Consider the following 13,200-nt stretch of genomic DNA (forward strand, 5'->3'; position numbering starts at 1 on the left):
TGATTTTGGCCATGCTGCATAAAATCCACTGCATTAGTTCGGGATGCATTGGGCCTCACTGCATGGACTCCACTGCATACAATCGGGATCCATTGCGCCAAAATGCATTGAATCTTCTGCATTCAATGACGCTGCATGGAATCCACTGCATTCAATCGGGATGCTTTGGGCCATGCTGCATAAAATCCACTGCATTCAATCATGCTGCATGGAATCCACTGCATTCAATCATGCTGCATAAAATTCACTGCATTCAATAGGGTTTCATTTTTTCATGCTGCATGGAATCCACTGCATTCAATCATGCTGCATGGAATCCAATGCATTCCATCGGGATGCATTTTACCAGGCTGCATGGAATTCACTGCATTCAATCAACATGCACGGAATCCACTGCATTCAATCGGGATGCATTTTACTAGGCTGCATGGAATCCTCTGCATTCAATGATGCTGCATGGAATCCACTGCATTCAATCGGGATGTATTTTAACACGCTGCGTGGTATCCACCACAATGAATAACGCTGCATGGAATCCAATGCATTCAATCGGGATGAATTTTAAAAGGCCGCATGGAATCCAGTGCATTCAATCAGGAACCATTGCGCCTTGATGCATGGAATTAGTGCATTCAATGAGAATCAATTGCACCACACTGCATGAAATCCACTGACTCAATCGGGATGTTTTGGGCCATGCTGCATAAAATCCACTGCATTCAACGGGATGCATTGGGCCTCGCTGAATGGACTCCACTGCATACAATCGGGATCCATTGCGCCAAAATGCAAGGAATCCTCTGCATTCAATGGCGCTGCATGGAATCCACTGCATTCAATCGGGATGCATTTTACCACGCTGCATGGATTACACTGCATTCAATCACAATGCATGGACTCCACCGCATAAAATCGGGATCCATTGCGCCACAATGCATGGAATCCTCTGCATTCAATGACGCTGCATGGAATCCACTGCATTCAAAAGGGATGGTTTGGGCCATGCTGCATAAAATCCACTGCATTCCATCGGGATGCATTGGGCCTCTCTGCATGGACTCCACAGCATTACATCTGGCTGCATGGACTCCACTGCATTATATCTCGCTGCATGGAATCCTCTGCATTCAATGACGCTGCATGGAATCCACTGCATTCAATCGGGATGCATTTTACCAGGCTGCATGGAATCCACTGCATTCAATCGGGATGCATTGGGCCTCACTGCATGGACTCCACTGCATTCAATCGGGATCCATTGCACCAAAATGAATGGAATCCTCTGCATTCAATGACGCTACATGTAATCCACTGCTACCAATCGGGATGCATTTTACCAGGCTTCATGGAATGCACTGCATTCAATCACGCTGCATGGAATCCACTGCTTTCAATCGGGATTCATTTTACCATGCTGCATGGATTACACTGCATTCAATCACAATGCATGGAATCCACTGCATTCAATGAAGCTGCATGGAATCCACTGCATTCAATCGGGATGCTTTGGGCCAGGCTGAATAAAATCCACTGCATTCACTCGGGATGCATGGGCCTCGCTGCATGGACTCCACTGCATTAAATCTCGCTGCATGGAATCCTCTGCATTCAATGACGCTACATGGAATCCACTGCGCTCAATCAGGATGCATTTTACAACGCTGCATGTATTACAATGCATTCAATCACAATGCATGGAATCCACTGCATTCAATCGGGATGCTTTCAGCCATGCTGCATAAAATCCACTACATTCAATTGGGATGCATTGGGTCTCACTGCATGGACTCCACCGCATAAAATCGGGATCCATTGCGCAACAATGCATGGAATCCTCTGCATTCAATGACGCTGCATTGAATCCACTGCATTCAATCGGGATGCTTTGGGCCATTCTGCATAAACTCCACTGCATTCAATAGGGTTCCCTTTCTTCATGCTGCATGGAATACACTGATATCAATCACGCTGCATGGAATCCACTGCATTCAAACAGGAGGCATTTTACCAAGCTGCATGGAATCCACTGCATTTAATCACGCTGCATGGAATCCACTGCATTCAATCAGGATGCATTTTTCCAGGGTGCATGGAATCCACTGCATTCAATAATGCTGCAGGAAACCACTGCATTCTATCATGCTGCATGGAATCCACTGCATTAAATAGGGTTCCATTTCTTCACCCTGCATGGAATCCACTGCATTCAATCACGCTGCATGTAAACCACTGCATTCAATCGGGATGCATTTAACCAGGCTGCATGGAATCCATGCATTCATCACGCTGCATGGACTCCACTGCATACAATCGGGATCCATTGCGCCACAAGGCATGGAATACTCTGCATTCAATCGGGATGCTTTGGGCCATGCTGCATAAAATCTACTGCATTCAATCATGCTGCATGAAATCCACTGCATTGAATGACGCTGCATAAAATCCACTGCATTCAATAGGGTTCCATTTCTTCACACTTCATGGAATACTGCATTCAATCACGCTTCATGGAATCCACTGCATTCAATCGGGATGAATTTTACAACCCTGAATGGAGTACACTGCATTCAATCACAATGCATGGAATCCACTGCATTCCATCGGGATGCTTTGGGCCATGCCTCATAAAATCCACTGAATTCAATCGGGATGCCTTGGGCCTCGCTGCATGGACTCCACTGCATACAATCAGGATCCATTGCGCCACAATGCATGGAATCCTCGCATTCATTGACGCTGCATGTAATCCAATGTATTCAATCGGGATGCTTTGGGCCATGCTGCATAAAATCCACTACATTCAATCATGCTTCATGGAATCCACTGCACTCAATCATGCTGCATAAAATCCACTGCATACAATAGGGTTCCATAACTTCACACTGTATGGAATACACTTCATTCCATCACGCTGCATGGAATCCACTGCATTTAATCGGGATGCATTTTACCATGCTGCATGGATTACACTGCATTCAATCATGCTGCAGGGAATCCACTGTATTCAATCGGGATGTTTTGAGCCATGCTGCTTAAAATCCACTGCATTCAATCAGGATGCATTTGGCCTCGCTGCATGGACTCCACTGCATAAAATCTGGATCCATTGCGCAACAATGCATGGAATCCTCTGCATTCAATGACGCTGCATGGAATCCACTGCATTCAATCGGGATGTTTTGGGCCATGCTGCATATAATCCACTGCATTCAATCGGGATGCCTTGGGCCTCACTGCATGGACTCCACTGCATGCAATCGGGATCCATTGCGCCACAATGCATGGAATCCTCTGCATTCAATGACGCTGCATGGAATCCACTGCATTCAATCGGGATGCTTTGGGCCATGCTGTATAAAATCCACTGCATCAATCATGCTGCATGGAATCCACTGCATTCAATCATGCTGCATAATATTCACTGCATTCAATAGTGTACCTTTTCTTCACACTGCATGAAATACACTGCATTCAATCACGCTGTATGGAATAAACTGCATTCAATCGGGATGCATTTAACCACGCTGCATGGATTACACTGCATTCAATGACGCTGCATGGAATCCACTGCATTCAATCGGGATGCTTTGGGGCATGCTTCATGAAATCCACTGCATTCAATCATGCTGCACGGAATCCACTGCATTCAATAGGGTTCCATTTCTTCACGCTGAATGGAATACAGTGCATGCAATCACGCTGCATTGACTCCACTTGATAAAATCGGGATCCATTGCGCCACAATGCATGGAATCCTCTGAATTCAATGACGCTGCATGGAATCCACTGCAATCAATCGGGATGCTTTGGGCCATGGTGAATAAAATCCACTGCATGCAATCATGCTGCATGGAATCCACTGCATTCAATAGGGTTCCATTGCTTCATGCTGCATGGAATCCACTGCATTCAATCACGCTGCATGGAATCCACTGCATTCAATCGGGATTCATTGGGCCATGCTGCATAAAATCCACTGCATTCAATTGTGCTGCATAAAATCCACTGCATTCAATTGGGTTCCATTTCGTAACACTACATGGAATACACTGCATTCAATCACGCTGTATGGAATAAACTGCATTCAATCGGGATGCATTTAACCACGCTGCATGGATTACACTTCATTCAATCACAATGCATGGAATCCACTGCATTCTATCAGGATGCTTTGGGCCATGCTGCATAAAATCCACTGCATTCAATAGGGTTCCATTTCTTCACGCTGCATGGAATCCACTGCATTCAATAGGGTTCCATTCCTTCACGCTGCATGGAATCCACCTCATTCAATCGGGATGCATTTTACCACGCTGCATGGATTACACTGCATTCAATCGCTATGCATAGAATCCACTGCATTCAATCGGGGTGCATTTTACACCGCTGAATGAAATCCACTGCATTTAATCACGCTGCATGTAATGCATGGAATTTAATCGGGATTCATTTTACTAAGCTGTATGGAATCGACTGTATTTAATCACGCTGCATGGAATCAACTGCATTCAATCGGGATTCATTTTACAAGGCTGCATGGAGTTCACTGCATTCAATCACAATGCATGGAATCCACTGCATTCAATCGGGATAATTTGGGCCATGCTGCATAAAATCCACTGCATTCAATCATGCTGCATGGAATCCACTGCATTCGACCATGCTGAATAAAATCCCATGCATTAAATATAGTTCAATTTCTTCACGCTGCATGGAATCCACTGCATTCAATCAGAATCCATTTTACATGTATTACACTGTTTCAATCACGCTGCATGGAATCCACTGCATTCAATCGGGATGCTTTCGGCCATGCTACATAAAATACACTGCATTCAATCATGCTGCATAATATCCGCTCCATAGTATCCCCTGCATTCATTCATGCTGTAAAAAAACCACTGCATTCAATAAGGTTCCATTTCTTCACGATGCATGTTATACACTGCATTCAATCATGCTGCATTTAATTCACTGCATTCAATCGGGATGCATTTTACCACGCTGCATGGATTAAACCGCATTCAATCACAATGCATGGAATCCACTGCATTCAATCGGGGTGATTTTGGCCATGCTGCATAAAATCCACTGCATTAGTTCGGGATGCATTGGGCCTCACTGCATGGACTCCACTGCATACAATCGGGATCCATTGCGCCAAAATGCATTGAATCTTCTGCATTCAATGACGCTGCATGGAATCCACTGCATTCAATCGGGATGCTTTGGGCCATGCTGCATAAAATCCACTGCATTCAATCATGCTGCATGGAATCCACTGCATTCAATCGGGATGCATTTTACCACGCTGCAAGGATTACACTTCATTCAATCACAATGCATGGAATCCAATGCATTCAATCGGGATGCTTTGGGCCATGCTGCATGGACCCCACTGCATTAAATCGGGATCCATTGCGCCAAAATGCGAGGAATCATCTGCATTTAATGACGCTGCATCGAATCCACTGCATTCGATCGGGATCCATTTTACCACGCAGCGTGGATTACACTGCTTTCAATCACAATGCATGGAATTCACTGTATTCAATCGGGATGCTTTGGGCCATACTGCATAAAATCCACTGCATTCAATCTTGCTGCAAGGAATCCAATGCATTCAATCATGCTGCATAAAATCCATGCATTCAAGAGGGTTCCAATTCTTCACACTGCATGGAATCCACTGCATTCAATCACATTGCATGGAATCCACTGCATTCAATCGGGATGCATTTTACATCGCTGCATATATGACACTGCATTGAATCGCAATGCATAGAATACACTGCATTCAATCGGGAAGCATTTTACACCACTGCATGGAATCCACTGCATTTAATCACGCTGCATGTAATCCATCGAATTTAATCGGGATTCATTTTACTAAGCTGTATGTCATTGACTGCATTTGATCACGCTGCATGGAATCCACTGCATTCAATTGGGATTCATTTTACAAGGCTGCATGGAGTTCACTGCATTCAATCACAATACATGGAATCCACTGCATTCAATCGGGATGCTTTGGGCCATGCTGCATAAAATCCACTGCATTCAATTGGGTTCCATGTCTTCACTCTGCATGGAATACACTGCATTCAATCACGCTGCATGGAATCCCCTGCATTCAATCGGGATGCATTCTACCTTGCTGCATGGAGTTCACTGCATCCAATCACAATGCATGGAATCCACTGCATTCAATCGGGTGCTTTGGGCCATGCTGCATAAAATCCACTGCATTCAATCATGCTGCATGGAATCCACTGCATTCAATCGGGATGCATTTTACCACGCTGCATGGATTACACTTCATTCAATCACAATGCATGGAATCCACTGCATTCTATCGGGATGCATTGGGCCATGCTGCATATAATCCACTTCATTTAATCGGGATGCTTTGGGCCATGCTGCATAAAATCCACTGCATTCAATCATGCTGCATGGAATCCACTGCATTCAATCGGGATGCAATTTACCAGGCTGAATGGAGTACACTGCATTAAATCATGCTGCATGGAATCCCCTGCATTCAATCGGGATGCTTTGGGCCATGATGCAAAAAAATCCACTGCATTCAATCGGGATGCATTGGGCCTCGCTTCATGGACTCCAGTGCATACAGTCGGGATCCATTGCACCACAATGCATGGAATCCTCTGCATTCAATGACGCTGCATGGAATCCACTGCATTCAATCGGGATGCTTTGGGCCATGCCTCATAAAATCCACTTCATTCAATGACGCTGCATGGAATCGACTGCATTCAATCATGCTGCATATAATCCACTGCTTACAATAGAGTTCAATTTCTTCACGCTGCATGGAATCCACTGCATTCAATCACGCTGCATGGAATCCACTGCATTCAATCGGGATGCATGTTACCACGCTGCATGGAGTAAACTACATTCAATCAAAATGCATGGAATCCACTGCATTCAATCGGGATGCTTTGGGCCATGCTGCATACAATCCACTGCATTCAATCGGGATGCATTGGGCCTCACTGCATGGACTCCACTGCATATAATCGGGATCCATTACACCACAATGCATGGAATCATCTGCATTCAATGACGCTGCATGGAATCCACTGCATTCAATCGGGATGCATTTTACCAGGCTGCATGGAATCCATGCATTCATCACGCTGCATGGACTCCACTGCATACAATCGGGATCCATTGCGCGACAATGCATGGAATCCTCTGCATTCAATCAGGATGCTTTGGGCCATGCTGCATAAAATCCACTGCATTCAATCATGCTCCATTAAATCCACTGCATTCAATCAGGCTGCATAAAATACACTGCATTCAATAGGGTTCCATTACTTCACACTTCATGGAATACACTGCATTCAATCACGCTGCATGGAATCACCTGCATTCAATCGGGATGCATTCTACATTGCTGCATGGAGTTCACTGCATTCAATCACAATGCATGGAATCCACTGCATTCAATCGGGATGCTTTGGGCCATGCCTCATAAAATCCACTGCATTCAACGACGCTGCTTGGAATCCACCGAATTTAATTGGGATACATTATACTAAGCTGTATCGAATCCACTGCATTCAATCAGGATGCATTTTACCATATTGCATGGAGTTCACTGCATTCAATCATGCTACACGTAATCCACTGCATTCAATCAGGATGCTTTGGGCCATGCTTCATAAAATCCACTGCATTAAATCATGCTGCACGTAATCCACTGCATTCAATCGGGATGCATTTTACCAGGCTGCATGGAATCCACTGCATTCAATCGGGATGCATTGGGCCTCACTGCATGGACTCCACTGCATTCAATCGGGATCCATTGCACCACAATGAATGGAATCCTCTGCATTCAATGACGCTACATGTAATCCACTGCTACCAATCGGGATGCCTTTTACCAGGCTTCATGGAATGCACTGCATTCAATCACGCTGCATGGAATCCACTGCTTTCAATCGGTATTCATTTTACCACGCTGCATGGATTACACTGCATTCAATCACAATGCATGGAATCCTCTGCATTCAATGGCGCTGCATGGAATCCACTGCATTCAATCGGGATGCATTTTACCACGCTGCATGGATTACACTGCATTCAATCACAATGCATGGACTCCACCGCATAAAATCGGGATCCATTGCGCCACAATGCATGGAATCCTCTGCATTCAATGACGCTGCATGGAATCCACTGCATTCAAAAGGGATGGTTTGGGCCATGCTGCATAAAATCCACTGCATTCAATCGGGATGCATTGGGCCTCTCTGCATGGACTCCACAGCATTACATCTGGCTGCATGGACTCCACTGCATTATATCTCGCTGCATGGAATCCTCTGCATTCAATGACGCTGCATGGAATCCACTGCATTCAATCGGGATGCATTTTACCAGGCTGCATGGAATCCACTGCATTCAATCGGGATGCATTGGGCCTCACTGCATGGACTCCACTGCATTCAATCGGGATCCATTGCACCACAATGAATGGAATCCTCTGCATTCAATGACGCTACATGTAATCCACTGCTACCAATCAGGATGCATTTTACCAGGCTTCATGGAATGCACTGCATTCAATCACGCTGCATGGAATCCACTGCTTTCAATCGGAATTCATTTTACCACGCTGCATGGATTACACTGCATTCAATCACAATGCATGGAATCCACTGCATTCAATGAAGCTGCATGGAATCCACTGCATTCAATCGGGATGCTTTGGGCCAGGCTGAATAAAATCCACTGCATTCACTCGGGATGCATGGGCCTCGCTGCATGGACTCCACTGCATTAAATCTCGCTGCATGGAATCCTCTGCATTCAATGACGCTACATGGAATCCACTGCGCTCAATCAGGATGCATTTTACAACGCTGCATGTATTACAATGCATTCAATCACAATGCATGGAATCCACTGCATTCAATCGGGATGCTTTCAGCCATGCTGCATAAAATCCACTACATTCAATTGGGATGCATTGGGTCTCACTGCATGGACTCCACCGCATAAAATCGGGATCCATTGCGCAACAATGCATGGAATCCTCTGCATTCAATGACGCTGCATTGAATCCACTGCATTCAATCGGGATGCTTTGGGCCATTCTGCATTAACTCCACTGCATTCAATAGGGTTCCCTTTCTTCATGCTGCATGGAATACACTGATATCAATCACGCTGCATGGAATCCACTGCATTCAATCAGGAGGCATTTTACCAAGCTGCATGGAATCCACTGCATTTAATCACGCTGCATGGAATCCACTGCATTCAATCAGGATGCATTTTTCCAGGGTGCATGGAATCCACTGCATTCAATAATGCTGCAGGAAACCACTGCATTCTATCATGCTGCATGGAATCCACTGCATTAAATAGGGTTCCATTTCTTCACCCTGCATGGAATCCACTGCATTCAATCACGCTGCATGTAAACCACTGAATTCAATCGGGATGCATTTAACCAGGCTGCATGGAATCCATGCATTCATCACGCTGCATGGACTCCACTGCATACAATCGGGATCCATTGCGCCACAAGGCATGGAATACTCTGCATTCAATCGGGATGCTTTGGGCCATGCTGCATAAAATCTACTGCATTCAATCATGCTGCATGAAATCCACTGCATTGAATGACGCTGCATAAAATCCACTGCATTCAATAGGGTTCCATTTCTTCACACTTCATGGAATACTGCATTCAATCACGCTTCATGGAATCCACTGCATTCAATCGGGATGAATTTTACAACCCTGAATGGAGTACACTGCATTCAATCACAATGCATGGAATCCACTGCATTCCATCGGGATGCTTTGGGCCATGCCTCATAAAATCCACTGAATTCAATCGGGATGCCTTGGGCCTCGCTGCATGGACTCCACTGCATACAATCAGGATCCATTGCGCCACAATGCATGGAATCCTCGCATTCATTGACGCTGCATGTAATCCAATGTATTCAATCGGGATGCTTTGGGCCATGCTGCATAAAATCCACTACATTCAATCATGCTTCATGGAATCCACTGCACTCAATCATGCTGCATAAAATCCACTGCATACAATAGGGTTCCATAACTTCACACTGTATGGAATACACTTCATTCCATCACGCTGCATGGAATCCACTGCATTTAATCGGGATGCATTTTACCACGCTGCATGGATTACACTGCATTCAATCATGCTGCAGGGAATCCACTGTATTCAATCGGGATGTTTTGAGCCATGCTGCTTAAAATCCACTGCATTCAATCAGGATGCATTTGGCCTCGCTGCATGGACTCCACTGCATAAAATCTGGATCCATTGCGCAACAATGCATGGAATCCTCTGCATTCAATGACGCTGCATGGAATCCACTGCATTCAATCGGGATGTTTTGGGCCATGCTGCATATAATCCACTGCATTCAATCGGGATGCCTTGGGCCTCACTGCATGGACTCCACTGCATACAATCGGGATCCATTGCACCACAATGCATGGAATCCTCTGCATTCAATGACGCTGCCTGGAATCCACTGCATTCAATCGGGATGCCTTGGGCCTCACTGCATGGAATCCACTGCATTCAATCGGGATGCTTTGGGCCATGCTGTATAAAATCCACTGCATCAATCATGCTGCATGGAATCCACTGCATTCAATCATGCTGCATAATATTCACTGCATTCAATAGTGTACCTTTTCTTCACACTGCATGAAATACACTGCATTCAATCACGCTGTATGGAATAAACTGCATTCAATCGGGATGCATTTAACCACGCTGCATGGATTACACTGCATTCAATGACGCTGCATGGAATCCACTGCATTCAATCGGGATGCTTTGGGGCATGCTTCATGAAATCCACTGCATTCAATCATGCTGCACGGAATCCACTGCATTCAATAGGGTTCCATTTCTTCACGCTGAATGGAATACAGTGCATGCAATCACGCTGCATTGACTCCACTTGATAAAATCGGGATCCATTGCGCCACAATGCATGGAATCCTCTGAATTCAATGACGCTGCATGGAATCCACTGCAATCAAACGGGATGCTTTGGGCCATGGTGAATAAAATCCACTGCATGCAATCATGCTGCATGGAATCCACTGCATTCAATAGGGTTCCATTGCTTCACGCTGCATGGAATCCACTGCATTCAATCACGCTGCATGGAATCCACTGCATTCAATCGGGATTCATTGGGCCATGCTGCATAAAATCCACTGCATTCAATTGTGCTGCATAAAATCCACTGCATTCAATTGGGTTCCATTTCGTAACACTACATGGAATACACTGCATTCAATCACGCTGTATGGAATAAACTGCATTCAATCGGGATGCATTTAACCACGCTGCATGGATTACACTTCATTCAATCACAATGCATGGAATCCACTGCATTCTATCAGGATGCTTTGGGCCATGCTGCATAAAATCCACTGCATTCAATAGGGTTCCATTTCTTCACGCTGCATGGAATCCACTGCATTCAATAGGGTTCCATTCCTTCACGCTGCATGGAATCCACCTCATTCAATCGGGATGCATTTTACCACGCTGCATGGATTACACTGCATTCAATCGCTATGCATAGAATCCACTGCATTCAATCGGGGTGCATTTTACACCGCTGAATGAAATCCACTGCATTTAATCACGCTGCATGTAATGCATGGAATTTAATCGGGATTCATTTTACTAAGCTGTATGGAATCGACTGTATTTAATCACGCTGCATGGAATCAACTGCATTCAATCGGGATTCATTTTACAAGGCTGCATGGAGTTCACTGCATTCAATCACAATGCATGGAATCCACTGCATTCAATCGGGATAATTTGGGCCATGCTGCATAAAATCCACTGCGTTCAATCATGCTGCATGGAATCCACTGCATTCGACCATGCTGAATAAAATCCCATGCATTAAATATAGTTCAATTTCTTCACGCTGCATGGAATCCACTGCATTCAATCAGAATCCATTTTACATGTATTACACTGTTTCAATCACGCTGCATGGAATCCACTGCATTCAATCGGGATGCTTTCGGCCATGCTACATAAAATACACTGCATTCAATCATGCTGCATAATATCCGCTCCATAGTATCCCCTGCATTCATTCATGCTGTAAAAAAACCACTGCATTCAATAAGGTTCCATTTCTTCACGATGCATGTTATACACTGCATTCAATCATGCTGCATTTAATTCACTGCATTCAATCGGGATGCATTTTACCACGCTGCATGGATTAAACCGCATTCAATCACAATGCATGGAATCCACTGCATTCAATCGGGGTGATTTTGGCCATGCTGCATAAAATCCACTGCATTAGTTCGGGATGCATTGGGCCTCACTGCATGGACTCCACTGCATACAATCGGGATCCATTGCGCCAAAATGCATTGAATCTTCTGCATTCAATGACGCTGCATGGAATCCACTGCATTCAATCGGGATGCTTTGGGCCATGCTGCATAAAATCCACTGCATTCAATCATGCTGCATGGAATCCACTGCATTCAATCGGGATGCATTTTACCACGCTGCAAGGATTACACTTCATTCAATCACAATGCATGGAATCCAATGCATTCAATCGGGATGCTTTGGGCCATGCTGCATGGACCCCACTGCATAAAATCGGGATCCATTGCGCCAAAATGCGAGGAATCATCTGCATTTAATGACGCTGCATCGAATCCACTGCATTCGATCGGGATCCATTTTACCACGCAGCGTGGATTACACTGCTTTCAATCACAATGCATGGAATTCACTGTATTCAATCGGGATGCTTTGGGCCATACTGCATAAAATCCACTGCATTCAATCTTGCTGCAAGGAATCCAATGCATTCAATCATGCTGCATAAAATCCATGCATTCAAGAGGGTTCCAATTCTTCACACTGCATGGAATCCACTGCATTCAATCACATTGCATGGAATCCACTGCATTCAATCGGGATTCATTTTACATCGCTGCATATATGACACTGCATTGAATCGCAATGCATAGAATACACTGCATTCAATCGGGAAGCATTTTACACCACTGCATGGAATCCACTGCATTTAATCACGCTGCATGTAATCCATCGAATTTAATCGGGATTCATTTTACTAAGCTGTATGTCATTGACTGCATTTG

Source organism: Sus scrofa, chromosome 18, assembly GCF_054392235.1.
Source record: "Sus scrofa isolate SSC_HxYL_T2T_F1_AM1 chromosome 18, Sscrofa_HxYL_maternal_Yorkshire_Landrace_v2.0, whole genome shotgun sequence".
Taxonomy (NCBI): Eukaryota; Metazoa; Chordata; class Mammalia; order Artiodactyla; family Suidae; genus Sus; species Sus scrofa.